At 40.0% G+C, this 17,336-nt stretch overlaps 1 protein-coding gene and 1 pseudogene across 4 annotated transcripts in view; one reads left to right on the top strand and one right to left on the bottom strand.

The window, feature by feature from the left end:
* Nucleotides 1-17,336, top strand: part of UGGT1 (UDP-glucose glycoprotein glucosyltransferase 1) — a 184,647-nt gene that overhangs the window by 92,717 nt on the left and 74,594 nt on the right. The gene's annotated exons all lie outside the window — the stretch shown is intronic.
* Nucleotides 932-17,163, bottom strand: LOC123810299 (annotated as a pseudogene).

Genomic DNA, 17,336 nt, shown 5'->3' on the forward strand with positions numbered 1-17,336 from the left:
AGTCCACAGGTTCTACAGAGCTTTATAAAGCATAGCCTAAGCAAACTTTTCTTCTTTGGTATACCTGAGTAACTTTTTCCTAGAAAGGTGTCACAAATAGACCAGTCAATAGTCACTTATGTAAAGCTGCTGTTTAAGAATAGCTCTTTAGGTATTATTAAAGAATTCAAACCTAAGAATTCAAGGTTCTCAAGCATCTCTCCTACCCACTGTCAACAGGAATAAAATAAGACACATGAAGGATTTAAATAACCCAGTTACCTGGATGTATCTGGGCAGTTTTAGTCTTGCAGAAGTCAGTAGGCCTTGCAGATAGAGGAACTGTCCACATCGCTGGTAAAGGGCAAAGGTCAAGACTTAGGGATGAGAGAAAAAAAGAAACAATTCACAAGCAAAACCAGTCTGTGAATAGACCAAGACCTGTCCCTTGTGAGTAAAAGGCAGATTCCTGTCAGATCACCACAGAGGATTGGGGTAAAAATCTCTCCATAAAGCATAAGAATTTAAACAACTTCTTGGTTTATGCCCAATGTTGTTTCTAGATTTCTAAGGCATTAAACTCTGCTGCTATGTTAAATGATTTCTAGATAGCACTGGATGGCAGACTACTGAAGCCACAAGGACATGGAAAATCCCACCTCATCAGGCTCCCGTGGCTTTGCACCAGCTCCCCACCTGCCATCTGAGAATTCCCCACATCCAAAATTAGAATGTTCACCAAGGAGTCACAATTCCCCAACAAAGATATGTTTCTCAGCAGTCTGGAAGGCATGGTCCTCTGCGGCTCTTACGGTGGCAGTGGAACCTGAGCATCAGCTTCAGATGCACAACAGACCCTTCTCCCCACCCCCATTCCTTTGGACTAAAGGAAACTATTTGAAATCCTATCTTTTGAGTTTCTTATCTGGCTACAGCGGAAGCAATAGCTTCTCTAGTAGAAGGAGATGCTGGATTTGCCTCTAGGTGATTCAGGACTTTGTTGTGAGATTGAGGCCATGGGCCCAATCTGAGTTTGTGGCTGTCAAAGGTGGGCAAGGGCTGGGGCTCCTGAGCATGGTCTACTTCTCTTTGGCCACCTTTCTCACCCAGCTCTTCTCTGGGCAAGGTGCTTGTTGTGGCTTTAAGGTCCAATTTTGGGTCTTCCTCACACAAGAGTACATGGTTCTTGGGTTTGTTTGGGGGTGCTAAGGGTAAAGTGGCAGTCACTGGTGACCAAAAATGTTACTAGAACCTACCCATCTGGTAGGTTCAGACACTGTGGAGTGTGCACAGGTGTTGATTCCTCAAAGATACCACTTCCTTTTCCCCTGGGGGGTTGGTTCTCTTAGGAATGTTCTGAGGTTCTTCAGTTGGTCGAAAAATACTCAATGCTATCCTCTTGGGTCAGCTTGAAGGAACACCTTCTTCTGGACTTCCAAACAGATTGCTTGATGCTCCTCCCAGAGGCTTCATGGCCCTCCAGCCCTCAGCCGAGATGCTGGTGGACGTGGGAGCACATCTGCTTGTTTGCCCATCCCGCCAATGTGGAAGCTGAGTCTGCGGCTCTGTGAGGTCTCCCTGCTGGCCGTGCCCACACCCACACCCATGTTACACCTGGAGCAGGTTCGGTCACCTTTCCTCTCTGAAACCTGGGACATGTCGCTGTTGCTGAGCCCCTCATTGTCTGGGCTTTGTTTGTTGTTGTTCCTCCCATTCTTGTAGACGTAGAGTTAGGTTGTTTATTTGAAACGTTTCTTTTTTAGGTAGGCCTGTATTGCTATGAACTTCCCTCTCAGGACTGCCTTCGCTGTGTCCCATAAGTTTTGGGTTGTTGGGAGTTCATTTTCATTTGTTTTCAGAAAGTTTTTGATTTCTTCCTTGATCTCATTCTTAACCCATTCATTGTTTAATAGCATGCTATTCAATCTCCATGAATTTGAATATTTTTGATCTTTTTCCTTGAGAGTGGTTTCTAGTTTCAGTTCCTTGTGGTCAGAGAGAATGCTTGATATGATTTCAATTTTCTTGAATTTGATGAGGCTCGTTTTGTGTCCTATCACGTGGTCTGTCTTTGAAAATGTTCCATGTGCATCTGAAAAGAATGTGTATTTTGCTTATTTGCAATGGAAGATTCTCTATATATCGTTAAGTCCCTTTGATATGGGACATTGTTCAATGCTGCAATGTCTTTGTTGATATTTTGTTTAGAAGATCTATCCATTTTTGACAGTGAGGTGTTAAAATCCCCTAGTATAAGTGTGTTGCTGTCTGTATCTTTCTTGAAGTCCCCCAAGACTTTTCCTTATGTATTTGGGTGCTCCTATGTTGGGTGCATATATGTTTATAATGAAGTGTCCTTTTGGGTCTCTTTTTATGGCCCTTGTTTTGAAGTCTGTTTTGTCTGATTTGAGTATTCCTATACCAGCTTTTTTTTTCTGCCCATTTGGTTAGAATATTTTTTTCCAATCCTTTACTTTTAGTCTGTGTGGGTCTTTTGTTCTGAGGTGGGCCTCTTGTAGGCAGCATATGTGCAGATCACTTTATCTTATCCTTTCAACTGCTCTATGTCTTTTGATGGGTATATTTAATTAATTTATATTTAAGCTTACTATTGATAGGTATTTATTCATTTTCCCCCCTTTGTACCTGTTTTCCTCTCTCTTTTTCTTCCTCTTCTCATAGCAGTCCCTTTAGCATGTCTTGCAGCACTGGTTTGGTGGAGGTGTATTCTTTCAGCCTTCTTTTGCCTGTGAAACTCCTTATTTCATCTTCTATTTCCATTGAGAGCTTTGTTGGGTAGAGTAGTCTTGTTTGCAGGTCTTTGCTTTTCACTACTTAGAATATTTCTTGCCATTGCCTTCTGGCTTGGTGTTTTTGTTGAGAAATTGGCTCTTAGCCTTATCGGAGTTCCCTTGTATGTTACTTCTTGTTTTTCCCTTGCTGCTTTTAAGAATCTCTTTGTGTCTTTAAAACTTGGCATTTTAATTTGATTTGTCTTGGAGTCGTCCTCTTTGGGTTCATTTGGTTGGCACCCACTGTGCTTCCTGAACTTCAGTGGCTTTTCCCCCCTCTAGGTTTGGGAAGTTTTCTATCATTTTTCTTCAAAGAGAGTTTCTGTCCCTTGCTCCTTTTCTTCTTTTTCTGGTATTCCTGTGATTCAAATGTTGTTGCATTTCATGTTGTCCTGCAGTTCTCTGAAGCTATATTCATAGTTTTAAGTCTTTTTTCAGCAGCAGCTCTACCTGGGTATTTCTTTCTATCTTGTCTTCCACCTCACTAATTCTGTGCTCTGCTTTATCCAACCTGCTTGTAATTTCTTTGTAGTGTATTTTTTATTTGAGAAATTGTAATTTCCTTTCTCCCTTGTTCTTGTTTAGTTTCTGTTTCCTTTTCATACTGTTGTACTTACGACTCAGTTCCTTGTCTTTGAGTTCCTTGAGTATCCTTATCACCATTCTTTTGAATTCTATATCTGACAGTTTGCTTGCCTCCATTTCATTTCGCTCTTTTACTGATAGTCTTCCGTTCCTTTTGATTGAGGGTTCTTTTGTTGTCTCCATTGTAGGTGACTCTTTTTGTTTGTTTCTACAATTCCTGATGCTCTGCTTTGCTAGCTATCTTAGTAGGGTGGATCTCTGTGGTAGGCATTCTGTGGGACTCAGTGTTATGGTCTCTTTGATCTCCTTGTCTGGATACTCTAGGATTGTCCTTTCTTCCAGGTGTATGGACTCTGTTGTTGTACTTGGTCTTTACCTGTTGATGGCTTCTTTATTGGTGGCTTCTCCCCTCCAGTGGGTTTAGTGATACTCATAACTCACTCCTTGTCTTGTCTGTGATCAGCATCAGGTTGAAGGTAAAACAGGGGAAGAAAGCAGGAGAGTGTTCTATGGGATTTAAAGTACTAACAAGTAGGGAACAGATAGGAGGTCCTTTCAAGAAGTACAGCAATAACTGATATTTCACCCTAGTAGCCACTTTTTTAAAAGGTGAAAAAGAGGTAAGACTCTTATTAGAAGGGAAAAAGAATGAGCTGACTTTAGAAAGCAGAGCACTTATGTGAGGTTAGATGGTGAGATATAGTAAGAGTAAGGGATAGAAACTTGATGTAGTGTGTGAGAATATAAAGTTGACCACAACAGTAATTAAGCTCAGTAAGATGACAAAATGGATTAAGACCAAGTAGGATGCTGTGTTAGATATGGAATAACAATAATATGTTTAGAAATATATAATTTGAATAAAAAGGATAAAAAGTAAGAGATCAAGAGTAGTGTGTTATTGGAATATGAATGAAGTGAAAGAAGAAAAATTAAAATGCAATATGAAGGAGAGAGTAAAGAAAACCAATCAAACAATGAAATCAAACGAAGAAAACTAAAAAAGATAAACAAAGTAGAGAAATAAAATAAAAATTAAAATTAAAAAAAAATAATATAAATAAAATGCAGTTTCTGAAGGATAGCGAAATGAAATTTGTCTCAGGTTTTGGTTTTAGCATTTTTACTTCCTTCTGGATCTGTCTTTGGTCTTCTCAGAACTCCAGGTCTTTTTGTCTTATGCTTAGGAAAAAAAAAAAAGAAAGCATCTCTCTGAGTGTAAACCTGACAAGAGAATTTTGCTGTTTTCCTAGATGCTGCAGGCAGGGGGATCTGGGCTCTTTTTTTTTTTTTTTAACTTTCTTGTATTTCTGCAAGGGTGGGGCTTAGTCTGGACTGGTACAGTGTTCACGGGTGCCCAGTTTCAGGCCCACGCCCTCAGATTGTTATGTGGCTCACATTGGCCACTGCATATATGCACCAGGCCGGCGCCTCTAATCCACCTCATTGCTCAACCCTTTGATTAGTCCATGAGTGCACTGAGTGGGAACAACTCGCACCCCTCCTTCTCCCTCTTTGTTTGCCTGGGTCTGCCCATGCCCAAAGTCCCTTTGGGGCAGTTAAGTTGCCCTATTTGAATTAAGTCTCTCTGGGCACTGCTACCTCTCTGAGCCCCTAGTGTTCCCCTTTGATCAATCTGTGAGGTGCTCTGTGTGGGAGCAAATCATGCCCCCCGCCCACCCCCCATCCTCCACACACACACACTTCACTAGCCTGGCAACTTAGGGCTAGAGGTCCTTACACAGAGGCTGAAAGACCTCTTTTTTTTTTTTTTTTTTTTTTTTAAAGCGAATTCCCCTCATTTGCAGGCTGTTCCTATCAAGTTCCCAGCTTTCCACACCAACCTACTCTCTTACCAGTCCAGAGACTGTTTGGGTCATGGACAGTCACGGTCCTTCTCTTGTCCCATCTCCAGGTGTCATCTGGCTCCCCAGTTTCTCTGGTACTGTCCCAGCTGTCAGTCACAGTCCCAGCCATGCTGCCAACTGTGTATCTCTTACTTTGTCCTAATCCCCTCAGTGACTTTAAGGGTGCAGGTCTTTCCCAAAGCAGTCTGTGAACTTGCAGGTTTGGGAGGGTAGGAACCAGGAAAGTCACAATGACTGACCCAGTTCTCTGCCAAAGCTTCTGTGGGAGCTGTGGTCTGCGGGGCAGGGCTGGGGAACTGTCCCGTGGGCCCATCAAATCTCTTTACTGTCTATTTTTAAACATGCTCTTCAACCTTTGGCTTCTAAACTTCATATCAGCAGGAATTCTGTTGGCTGTTCATTATGTTCCTTGGAAGATTGGCTGGGTGTCCCAGTTGGGTGCACCTCTCAACTAGGAGCAAGTGGGTTCAGCTCCCACCTACCTTGCTGCCATCTCCCCCTCTCCTTTTTTTTTTAAATCAAAGTCTTATAGTTTTCAGTGTACAAGTCTTTTACTTCCTTGGTTATATTTATTCCCAACTATTTTATTGTGTTTGATGCTATTGTGAGTAGGGATTTTTTTCCTTAGATATTTTGTTGTTGGTGTATGAAAAGGCAAATGATTTGAATGTTGATTTTTCCTGCAAGTTTACTGAATTGGTTGATTATTTCTAATAGGTATTTTTTTTGGTGGACTCTTTAGGATGTTCTACATATAAGATCATATCATCTGCACACAAAGGCAGTTTATTTTTACTTCTTTATTACTGATGTGGATTCCTTCTATTTCTTTTTCTTGCTTGATTGCTTTTGCTAGGACTTCCAGAACTATACTGAGTAGTAGTGGTGAGAGTGGGTACTTTTGTGTTCTTCCTGATCTTAGAGGAAAAACTTTTAGTCTTGTGACTTTGAGTATGATGTTATCTGTGGGCTTGTTATATGTAGCCTTTATTATGTTAGGTAGGTTCCTTTTGTACTAATTTTTTCATTACTTTTTGTCACATGCTTTTTTTGCATCTGTTGAGATGATCGCATGATTCTTTCATTCTATTAATATGGTACATCACATTTATGGATTTGCATATGTTGACTTATCCTTGCATCCTTGGGATAAATTCCAGTTGATCTTAGTGTATGATCCTTTTAATGTACTGTTGAATATAGTTTGCTAATATTTGGTTGAGAACATTTGCATCAATATTCATCAGGGATATCAGCCTGTAGTATTCCTTTCTTATAGTGCCCTTATCTGTCTTTGGTGTCAGGGTAATGATGGCCTCATAAAATATTTTTGGGATCTTCTGTTTTCTTTAATTTTTTGGATAAGTTTGAGAAAGACTGGCATCAACTTTTCTTTAAATGTTTGGTAGAATTCTCCAGGGAAATCATGTGATCCTTTTCTTTGTTGGGAGGTTTTTACTGACTAATTCAAATTCCTTCTTCATTGGTCTATTAAGCTTTTCTGTTTCTTCATGATTCAGTAGGTTGTATGTTTCTAGGACTTTTTCTATATCTTCTGGGTTGTCCAGTTTGTGCATATTTGTTTATGGTAGTCTCTTATGATTTTTTGTATTTCTTTGGTATCAGTTGTAATGTCTTTTCTTTCATTTTTTATTTTATTTATTTGATTTTTTTCTCTTTTATTCTAAGTTAAGTCTAGTTAAAGGTTTGTCAATTTTGTTTATGTTTTCAGGAAACCAGCATATAGTTTTGTTGATCTTCTTTACAGTTTTTCTGGGTCCATTTCTTTTATTTCTGCTCTAATCTTTATTTCCTGATGATTTTCTGATTTTTTTTCCTGCCAACTTTGGGCTTATTTGTTCTTTGTGTAGTTCCTGGACATGTAAAGATAGGTTGTTTATTTGAGATCTTTATCTTTTCTTTTTTTTTAAGATTTTATTTATTTATTTTTAGAGAGGGAAGGGAGGGAGATAGAGAGAGAGAGAGAAACATCAATGTGCGGTTGCTGGGGGTCATGGCCTGCAACCCAGGCATGTACCCTGACTGGGAATCGAACCTGAGACACTTTGGTTCGCAGCCCACGCTCAATCCACTGAGCTATGCCAGCCAGGGCAAGATCTTTATCTTTTCTTAATGTAAGCATTTATCCTTGTAAACTTCCCTCTTAGAACTGATTTTGTTGCATCCCATAAGTTTTGGTATGTGGTGTTTCCAGTTTTGTTTTAATATATTTTGTACCTTTTTTTTTTCTTTTTGATTCATTGGTCATTTAATTTGTATATATTTGTGAATTTTCCAGTTTTCTTCCTGCTGTTGATTTATAGAATGCTTCTTGTGTGCTTGGGAAGAATGTGTATTCTGCTTCTGTTGGATAAAATATGTAATGTCTGTTAAGTCCATTTGGTCTGAAGTATGGTTCAATCCCACTGTTTCGTTATTGATGTTATGTCAGGATTGTTTATCCTTTGTTGACAGTGAGATGTTGAACACCCCTCCTAATGTTGTTGTCCATTCCTTTTCTGAGATCTATTAGTATTTGCTTAATATATTTAGGTGCTTTGATGTTGGGTGCATGTATATTTACACTTGTTATATTTTCTTAAATGAATTGAACTCTGTATCATTGTATAATGACCTTTTTACTCTTGTTACAGTTTTTGACTTAAACTATTATTTTGTCTGATATAGATATAGCTACACCTGCTCTCTTTTGGTTTCCACTTCCAGAGAACCTTTTTTCATCCCTTCACTTTGAGCCTATGTGTGTCCCTAAAGCTGCAATGAATCTCTTATAGGCTCATATACTTGGGTTTTTATTTTTTTTTTAGAATCCATCTAGTCATTCTTTACCTTTTGTTTGGAGTATTTAATACAGGTACATTTAAGGAAATTACTCTCAGGTAAGGGATGTACTGATGCCATCTTATTTGCTATATTGTGGGTGTTTTGTAGTTCTGTTGTTCATTTATTCCTTTTTTTTGTTATCTTCCCTGGTGAATTGATGATTTTCTGTGGTAGTATGCTTTGATTCCTTTATCTTTTGGGAGTCTACAGTTGATTTTTGCTTTGTGGTTACTATTGAGGGTTATGTAAAACATCTTATATAAGTCTGTTTTACTTTGGTAAAAACTTAACTCTTGTCACATACAAAAACTCTGCCCTTTTATTCCATTCCTTTTTCTGTTTTTGATTTCACAATTTACCTCTTCTTATAGTTTGTATTCATTAACAAATTACAGCTGTAGTTATTTTTAATACTCTTGTCCCTTAAATTTTATACTAGTGTTAAATGGTCAACATACCACCTTATTACAATATTAGAATATTCTGAATTTCACTCTCTGTTTACCTTACCAGTGTATTATATGTTTTCATGTAACTGATTAGCATCCTTTCATTTTAGCTTAAAGAACTCTTGACATTTCTTGTAAGGCAAGTTTTGTGGGGATGAATTTTCAACTTTTGTTTGGGAAAGTCTTCTACTTTTTCATTCCTAAAGGATAACTTTGCCAACAGAGTATTTTTAGCAGGCAGGCTTTTTTTTTTTTCTTTTCAGCAATTTGAATATATCATTCCACTCTTCTAGCCTGCAAGATTTCTGCTGAGAAATCTGCTGATAACATTCCCTGGTAAGTTACAAGCTTCTTTTCTTTTGCTGCTTTCAATGTTCTCTCTTTGTCTTTGACTTTTGACAGTTTTATTGTAGTATAATGACTGTTGCAGAAGATCTCTTAAGTTGATTTTGTTTGGTGACTTACGAGCTTCATGAACTTGAATATCCAAATCTTTTCCCAGGTTTGAGAAGTTTTCAACCATTTTTTAAAATAAGCTTTCTGTTCCTTCTCCATATTGTCTGTTTCTGACACTTCAATAATTTGCAATTATCCATATACCAGTTCTTTCTTTCATTCTATTTTTTTTATTCTCCTGAGCCTGTAAAATTTCAAAGTCCCTATCTTCTAACTCAAAGACTTTTTTCTTCTGATTGATCTAATGTTAATGCTATTTCATTTCTTCACTTCATTCATTGTATTTCTTAGCTCCATAATTTGTTTGGTTCTTTTATTATGATTTCTCTCTTTTTGTTAAACTTCTAATTTTGTGTATGTATTGTTTTCATTATTTTATTGACTTTTCTTTCTATGTTTTTTGGTAGCTCATTGCATTTCCCTTAAATAACTATTTTGAATTCTTCATTGGGTAAATCACAGGTCTTTATGTCTTTGGGATCCCTTATTAGAAGATTATTCTGATTCTGTAATGACGTTATGCTTTCTTGATCTATCATATTTCTTGTAGTTTTGCATTGCTCTCTTTGCATTTGAACTAGCAATAACTTCCTCTAGTCTTTTCTAAATACCTTTGGGAGAGAAATACCTTTCTTCAAGCCTCTTAGGAATTCTGAGATATTCTCTCTGTGGATATACCAACTCCATACTCATATTCCCTCTTGTACAGAATCCAGGATGTTTGTGTAAATTCTCTTGATTATACAATGCCCAATGTTGGATGCTGACCAGCCCTTTTTTGGTTTTCCCTAAGGTGGCACTGAAGATCAAATTGTTTGTATCTTTCTGGCCCACATAATTGGGCTCACTTTCTGTACATGCTCACTATCCATCTGGCAAAACTCAGTCTTGCTGCCACTGTCAGGAGTGTACACTGGGAGCTAGCTATAGGATAGGGGTGTGTGTGGGTGAGGTACATGGAGCACAAGTGCTATGAGCCATTTGGGGAAATCTGTCAATGAGGTGTCCTTGTAGCTCATTGGGTGTGTATCTTGATGCAGTCAATAAGATCTGCCTCCATTAAACGCCCTATGAAGCAGTATCTGCTGTTCTCCCAACCTCTTTCTACTCCCAGTTATGCAGCTCACAATTCAGCACTCTGGATGGGGTGAGAGAGGAATGAGCCTCTATGGCAGCATGCCCAATAGCTGGGGAAGCCAGTTACATACTCATATGCTCTCATTTTCCCCTGCAGAAGAAATTATGGACACAGAAGATCTCTTTGGACCCTAAGCTGTACTGTCTTGGGGGAGGGGTGATATGGGTAAAGTCATACTGTTTCTCTTACCCTCTTTAGTGTGTCCAAACTTGCAGTTTTTTGTTCCAGTGGTATCCTGGAAACCACTGGTATCCAGTGGTATCCCTACTGGAAAACTGGACTTCCACAAGGGCTCTCATGTTCATGACTGATTGCTTAAGACATCTTTTTCCAGGGGTTTCCAGGCCTGTGGCCAAGAGGGGCTGGAGCCACTTCATTGGCCAGGCAGGGTCCAGAGCCAGGGCTGAAGTCTGTATGCTTATCACTTGATACACTGGTGGGCAAACTTTGCCTGGGTTACTTGGCATATTGTGCTGGATGCCAGAGCTCTCACAAAGGCACTTTTGTGTGTGGATGGAGATAAACTGTTGTTGTGGGAGAGACATCTTATGCAGCCATGATCCTGATATTAATTCACTTTAGTGCTATATCTCCTTGTGTTATGATATATAAGGTTAGGTGTGGAGTTGAAGCTGGTTATGAGATCAACTCAGTTTACACTGAAAATGGTTCTATCATATTGCAGCATTCTGTTTAGTCACTTACCTTTTATGGGTTTTTTGAATAAAATAATACTGATATGGACACCAAGTGATTTTTTTTCACATTTTCACAAGCAGCAAGAATAGTAGTATGTACAAAAAGAAAAGGTGAAATAAAAGAAGTGAGGAACCACTTTGGGAATAACAAAGATTGGAGGGAATTAACGGAATTTTATCTATTTCACTTTTGGAAAATGTTTAATTCTAGTTTTCTCTATCCTATTGAAGAGAATATTAATGTTGCCTTTTTATTGGGATTTTAATTGCTATATCAAAAGTATTTGCTTAAAAAGAATGCAATACAGTGGACAAATTGGCAAAAAGGGTAATTTTGCATTTTGTCTTTTATGTGTTGAAATCTTTTTTTTTTTTTTTTTTTTGCTAGAGAATCAAACGGGTATATCACAGATAGAGCTACTCAGGAATTTCCCAGACTTGGCTATTTTCTTTGCTTGTACTGATTAGCGACTGATTCCTGTTTACGAGATCATATTATTTGTATATACTACTTAATTTTCTAACTATTTGAGTAGACATGTACTCTCAACAGAAGGATGTTATGAGATTCCTTGAAGGTCTAAGAATCTAATGATTTAGTAAGATTTTTTTTTTTTAACTTGCAGGAGCCTCACTGCCATGCAAAAAAGCCCAAGAAAATAGATTTTTTTTAAAAGGAGAACTGAGTGCATTTAGCAAATGTTATTACACTTAAGTATTTGTACCTTTGTTATAAATCTGAAGTTATGGTATCTTTTCAGATATTTGAAAGAAGTAATTATTTCTAAAAATGAGCAGTACAATTAAAGTAGAACTTTTATTTATTTATTTATATTTTTCAGTATATTATATTGATTATGCTATACGGTTGTCCCATTTCCATCCTGTGTTCTGCTCTGCCCTGTACCCTCTCACTGGCACTTCCCCCGGCCCCCTTAGTTCATGTCCATGGGCCATACATATAAGTTCTTTGGCTTCTCCATTTCCTATACTATTCTTAACCTCCCTCACTGTATTTTGTACCTACCATTTATCCTTATTCCCTGTACCTTTTCTTCCATTCTCCCCCTCCATTGATAACCCTCCATTTGATCTCCATTTGTGATTCTGTTCCTGTTCTAGTTGTTTGCTTAGTTTTTAATTTTTATTTATTTTTTTGTTTAGGTTCAGTTGTTGATAGTTGTTGGTTTGTTGTCATTTTACTATTCATAGTTCTTGATCTTCTTCAATTTCTTAGATAAGTTCCTTTAACATTTCATATAATAAGAGCTTGGTGATGATGAACTCCTTTAACTTGACCTTATCTGTGAAGCACTTGATCTGCCCTTCCATTCTGAATGATAGCTTTGCTGGATAGAGTAACCTTGGATGTAGGCCCTTGCCTTTCATGACTTCAGATACTTTTTTATAGCCCCTTTTTGCCTGTAAGGTTTGTTTTGAGAAATCAGCTGATAATCTATGGGAACTCCTTTGCAGGTAGCTCTCTCCTTTTCTCTTACTGCTTTTAAGATTCTCTCCTTATCTTTCATCTTGGGAAATGTAATGATGATGTGCCTTGGTGTGTGCTTCTTTGGGTCCAACTTTTTTTGGCACTCTGAGCTTCCTGGACTTCCTGGAAGTTTGTTTCCTTTGCCATATTGAGGAAATTCTCCTTCATTATTTGTTCTAGTAAGTTTTCAATTTCTTTCTCTTCCTCTTCTCCTTCTGGCACCATTATGATTTGGATGTTGGAATGTTTAAAGTTGTCCTGGAGGTTCCTGAGCCTCTCCTCATTTTTTTGAATTATTGTTTCTTCATTCTGTTCTGTCTGAATGTTTGTTTCTTTCTTCTGCTCCAAATCATTGATTTGATTCCTGGTTTCCTTCCCTTCAGTGTTGGTTCCCAATTTTTTTTCTTTATTTCACTTCGCATAGCCTTCACTCTTCCTCTATTTTTTGACCATACTCAACCATTTCTTGATTACCAGTGTTTTGAATTGTGCCTGACTCTCCATTACTTAGTTCTATTTTTGGAGCTTTGATCTGTTCTTTCATTTGGGCCATTTTCCTTTGTCTGGGTGCAGCCATTACATTGTAAGGGGCAGAGCCTTAGGTATTTGCCAGGGTGGGGCAACCCACATTGCTGTGTTGTGGTGCTGTGTGTGGGGGAGGTGTCTGAGAGGGAGCAGTGCTGCTTGCTGGCTCTTGGGCAGCTTTCAGTCACTTCCCCTGCTACCCAGAAGCAAATTGGACCCTCTGGTGCTCTTCCTGGGTGTGTGGGTTTGTATATGTTCTAGGACCCTGTAGGTTTCTCCAATAAACTTTACTGTGAGGCTAGGAGTTTCTCCTGTCACTTCGACCCCCACAGGTTTTTACCACCAGAGGTTTTGAGGCTTTATTTCCCCACACAGGCACGCTGGGTTGCACAGTCTGTCTCACTCCCCAGTTATACCTCTTGGTTTATCTGGATGCAAATGTGGGACTACCATGGTCTGTCAGCCACTGCCTTGTGGCACATCTTCTCTACCTGACTGCCTGTCTCCGCCCATCCTCCTAGGCTGAATGAATGTTTCTTCTTTAACTTCTTGGTTGTCAGATTTCATACAGCTTGATTTTCTGGCAGTTCTGGTTTTATTGTTTTGTTTTTAAATTTGTTGCTGTCCTTCTTTTGGTTGTGGGAGGAGTCAAAGTGTACTTACTTATACCTCAGTCTTGGCTGGCAGTCTCTAAAGTAGAACTTTTAAACTTAAGAGAGCATCTTCTGATAGGTATGTATCTTTTAAAGCCAGTAAGATAATAGTAGTTAAGAAAAGTTCTAGATTACACATGCATACATTCTGCATTTGGCATATTAACCCTGAATCTTTATTAATCTCAGTTATCATTTGTGAGTGGCTCATTCATAAAGCTTTTCCTATAATTAATGTTTTTAAATTGTTTATAATTAATATATTTTGTGATCAGTTGATAGGAATTCTCATATATAATTTTTAAACTTGATTCTTTGAGCCTGGTCTGGCATGGCTCAGTGGATTGAGTGCCACCCTGTGAACCAAAGAGTTGCTGGTTCAGTTCCCAGTCAGGGCACATGCCTGGGTTGTGGTCAGGTCCCCAGTGGGGGACACATGAAAGGCAACTACACCTTGATGTTTCTCTCCCTCTCTTCCCTTTTCTCTAAAAGCGAATAAATAAAATCTTTAAAAAATATAAAATATAATCTTGATTCTTTGATATTTGGGCTGCATTTTTGTTAGTTGGTTAGATAAACTATTTACAAGCTATAGAAAGGGAAAGTGGGTAGCAAATCCTTTCTCTCCCATTCTGTGACTTTCACTTAGTTGCTATTTCCAGATACCAACGATGTTACTTACTTTTTGTTGTTACTTAGTGTTAGAATGTGGGTTGTGTTTTGTTGGGAGAATGGTTTTCAAATCTCAAAGTATATTAAAATTGAGGTTTTATAAATGCTTTTGAACAGCTGAGATGTCAAAGAATATGTAAGGTTTTCTTAGACCCCGCCAAGGAAATAAACAGCCAATTAGCCATGGAAATAGGCAGATAAGTTTTATTTTGGAAGTTTGTGCTCCCGGGCGATGTTTTTTTCCACCTGGAGAAAGGGCTAAGAAAAGACCACCGGAGAAGGGAAAGGGTGGGAGTTTTATATGGCTTGACTTCACTCAGGAGCCAAGGATTGGTTCTTGGTGAACAAAGAAGCAACATATTATTGGTGGTTCCTGGTCTGACGTCAGTCACCTCTTCTGGGTCAGAGTTCAGTCGCCATATTACTTGTAGTCCAAAATGCTAATTGTAACTAGGTTCCCAGTTGTCCTACCCTGCCCATCCTGACATCCTGACCTCTTTGGTATAATAGGGACAAGGAGACGACGTGGTCTATCTGGCTTCTTCTGGCTGTCAGAGGGGCGTAGAGGGGAGGGGCGAGAGGTCGGCCGCCAGGGATGGGGAGGAGTAGTTTTGGGCCTGAAGCAGCATCTGGTTGAAGGTAACCCCGGAGGCTTCACGAATTTTTCCTGGAGAAACTTCTGGAAACAGGGGCCAAACGTTAATAGTATGCAGATTATGAGTGGTCCTAGGACCGGGGCCAGGGTGGTAAAGAGTAAAGAATGCCACCACGGGGTTATTGCTTTGAGAGAGATAGGCTCCTGGCATAATTTGTCCCTGAGATCCTGTAGGGTATTAACATTTCCCTCTACTAGGCCACTTTTATTTACATAGAAGCAGCAATGTCCCTGCAGAAAGACATGTCCCTCCTTTTTTTGCTGTTAGTAGGTCCAGGGCTCTGTGATTCTGGAGAGCAACCTGGGCTACTGAGGTTATCTGTCTCTGCAAAGATGCTAGAGAGGTGGCAGAGGCATTAAGGGCCTGCTTTAACTTAGCCCATAGTTGGTAAGTGGCTTAGAGAGTGTGTGCTAACCCAGCGCTGCCTATCTCAGCTGCTGGCAGGGTTGTGAAGGTTATATCTACTAGTATGAGCAGGAAGACTGGCCCGTTTTTCTTTATGCCTGGTTAGTTTGTCCCTGAGCTTCCCCTCTCCATAAAACATAAACTGTGGGGTCAGCATGATCAGGAAGCAGGGGAAGGCAGAGGCAGAGTTAACAGTCCACAGCAGCATTTCATTGCACCAAAAAAAAACATGTACCGGGGGGCTGGTGGTGGTTCCTGATATAGGAACAGTTTGATTGCAGGAGAAGGTGCTATTAGTGGCATAACATACCTGCAGCTGGCGTCCAGGATCTTAGAGAAGAGGTACATCCTTTAAGAGGAAAGTTGTGGAGGAGTCGGTGATATTGAGAGGATTAGGGATGGAGACCGCTGCGATCAGAGAATGGTGGAGATAAGCACATAAGAAACAGTCAGTAATATTTCCTATATCAGTAAGGTTTAGGAGGAAAATACCTTGATGTAGGGTTTTAATCCATGGACCTGGAGTAAGAGCTCAGTATATTTCAATGGAACTCTGGGGATGCGAATAGGAGAGTCTTTGGTACAGTTTTCCCTTTACTCCCTGCTCCCATTTGGAGTCCTACGGGTTATTAATAGCAAAGCGCCAAGGCTGGAGAGTACTCCATCCATGGTATTTGCAATAGTAGTAGGGGCAGCCTTCGTATGTGTCTGGCCAGAGTTTGCAATTACTACCCATCTGATTATAGAGGAAATAGAGAGCATGCCATCCATACGGGGCAATCCAGTCTAGCCCTTTAAAGCTACTTTTAGAAGCAGAGAGAAGGATGGATGTAGAGCAACCGGAGGGAGGGCAATCCGCGCAAGTGACTGGGTGAGAAACCATCCGTCCACCTTTGTTACAGGTCTTACATACGAAGAATCTCCAAATGTATTTGTTTTGTAGTTTAGGAATGGTTTCTGACAGGCATGGGTGAGCAAGGAGGAGGAGGATCAGTAAAAACTTAATCAGGAGAACCTTGTGTTTGAGTAAAGCAGACTCAGGTATTTCCTACGGAGCTGCGCTGACCACTTTTCTGAGGCAGGGGCCGGCTTAAGGCAGACTTTGACTGGTTGGGCAGTGCTGGCCTGGGCAGAAACCTGAGTTTTAAACTTAAGGGATTTACTTTTTGTAAAATCTGCGTTGGGATATTATTTTCCTTCTTGTTTTTACAAGCTAGCATAATTATAAGGACCTTATCTGAGGCTTCCTGTAACTTTAAAATAGTTTCCTGTCTGGCCAAGAGGTTTTGTCCTAGCAGTGGTATAGGGCATTGTGGAATAATCAGAAAAGAATGCTTAAAAACTTTGGCTTTTAAACTGACAAGTGATAGGGGGCATGTTGGAGTTCCATCAACCCCCATGACTGAGATCTGGGAAGGGGTAAGGGGACCAGAATGTGATGGCAAAACTGACTAGGTAGCTCCCGTGTCCACTAGGAATGAGGTAGACTTACCCACTATTTGTAGCATTACCCTGGACTCGGCGAGGGTGATGAGTGTCTTTGAGTTTGGGCCGCGTCAGTTGCCCATGAAGTCAAGGAGCTTTAAGGCCGGACAGGAGTCCTCACCTTGGCTGGCTGGTCCCCCGAGTAGAGGCACCGGGAACGAGCCTATAAGGGGACAGGCATCTCTTTAACGGCCGAGCTGCCAGCAGTTGAAGCAGTTTGGTGACCAGTTGAGGGTTTGGACATTGGCAGGCCCAATGTCCTTCCTTACCACATTCGAAGCAGGCTCCTGGCAGAGTTTCTTTCAGTGGCCCGGACTTTGACTTGGTCCCTGGGCTGATGTCCTGGGTTTTCAGCTGGCCTCAGGGCCGCTACTATAGCCTGGGTCTGCAGGGCTACCTTCCGTTGCAGGCGTGCTTGGCAAGCAGCCTCAGCATTTTTGTCCCAGTTATTAAAAACTTTAAATGCCATGTTTACCAGATCTCGGATGGGGGTTTGAGGTTTGCCCTCTGCCTTTTTTAGTTTTTTCGAATGTCTGGGGCTGACTGAGTTATAAAGTGTTGACGTATTAATACCTGTCTCTCTGGAGACGATGGGTTTATATTAGAGTATTTCTGAAAGGCCTTTACTAGTTTGTTGCGGAA

This window comes from Phyllostomus hastatus, unplaced genomic scaffold (assembly GCF_019186645.2).
Source record: "Phyllostomus hastatus isolate PE091 unplaced genomic scaffold, TTU_PhHast_1.1 phas_scaffold_60, whole genome shotgun sequence".
NCBI lineage: Eukaryota > Metazoa > Chordata > Mammalia > Chiroptera > Phyllostomidae > Phyllostomus > Phyllostomus hastatus.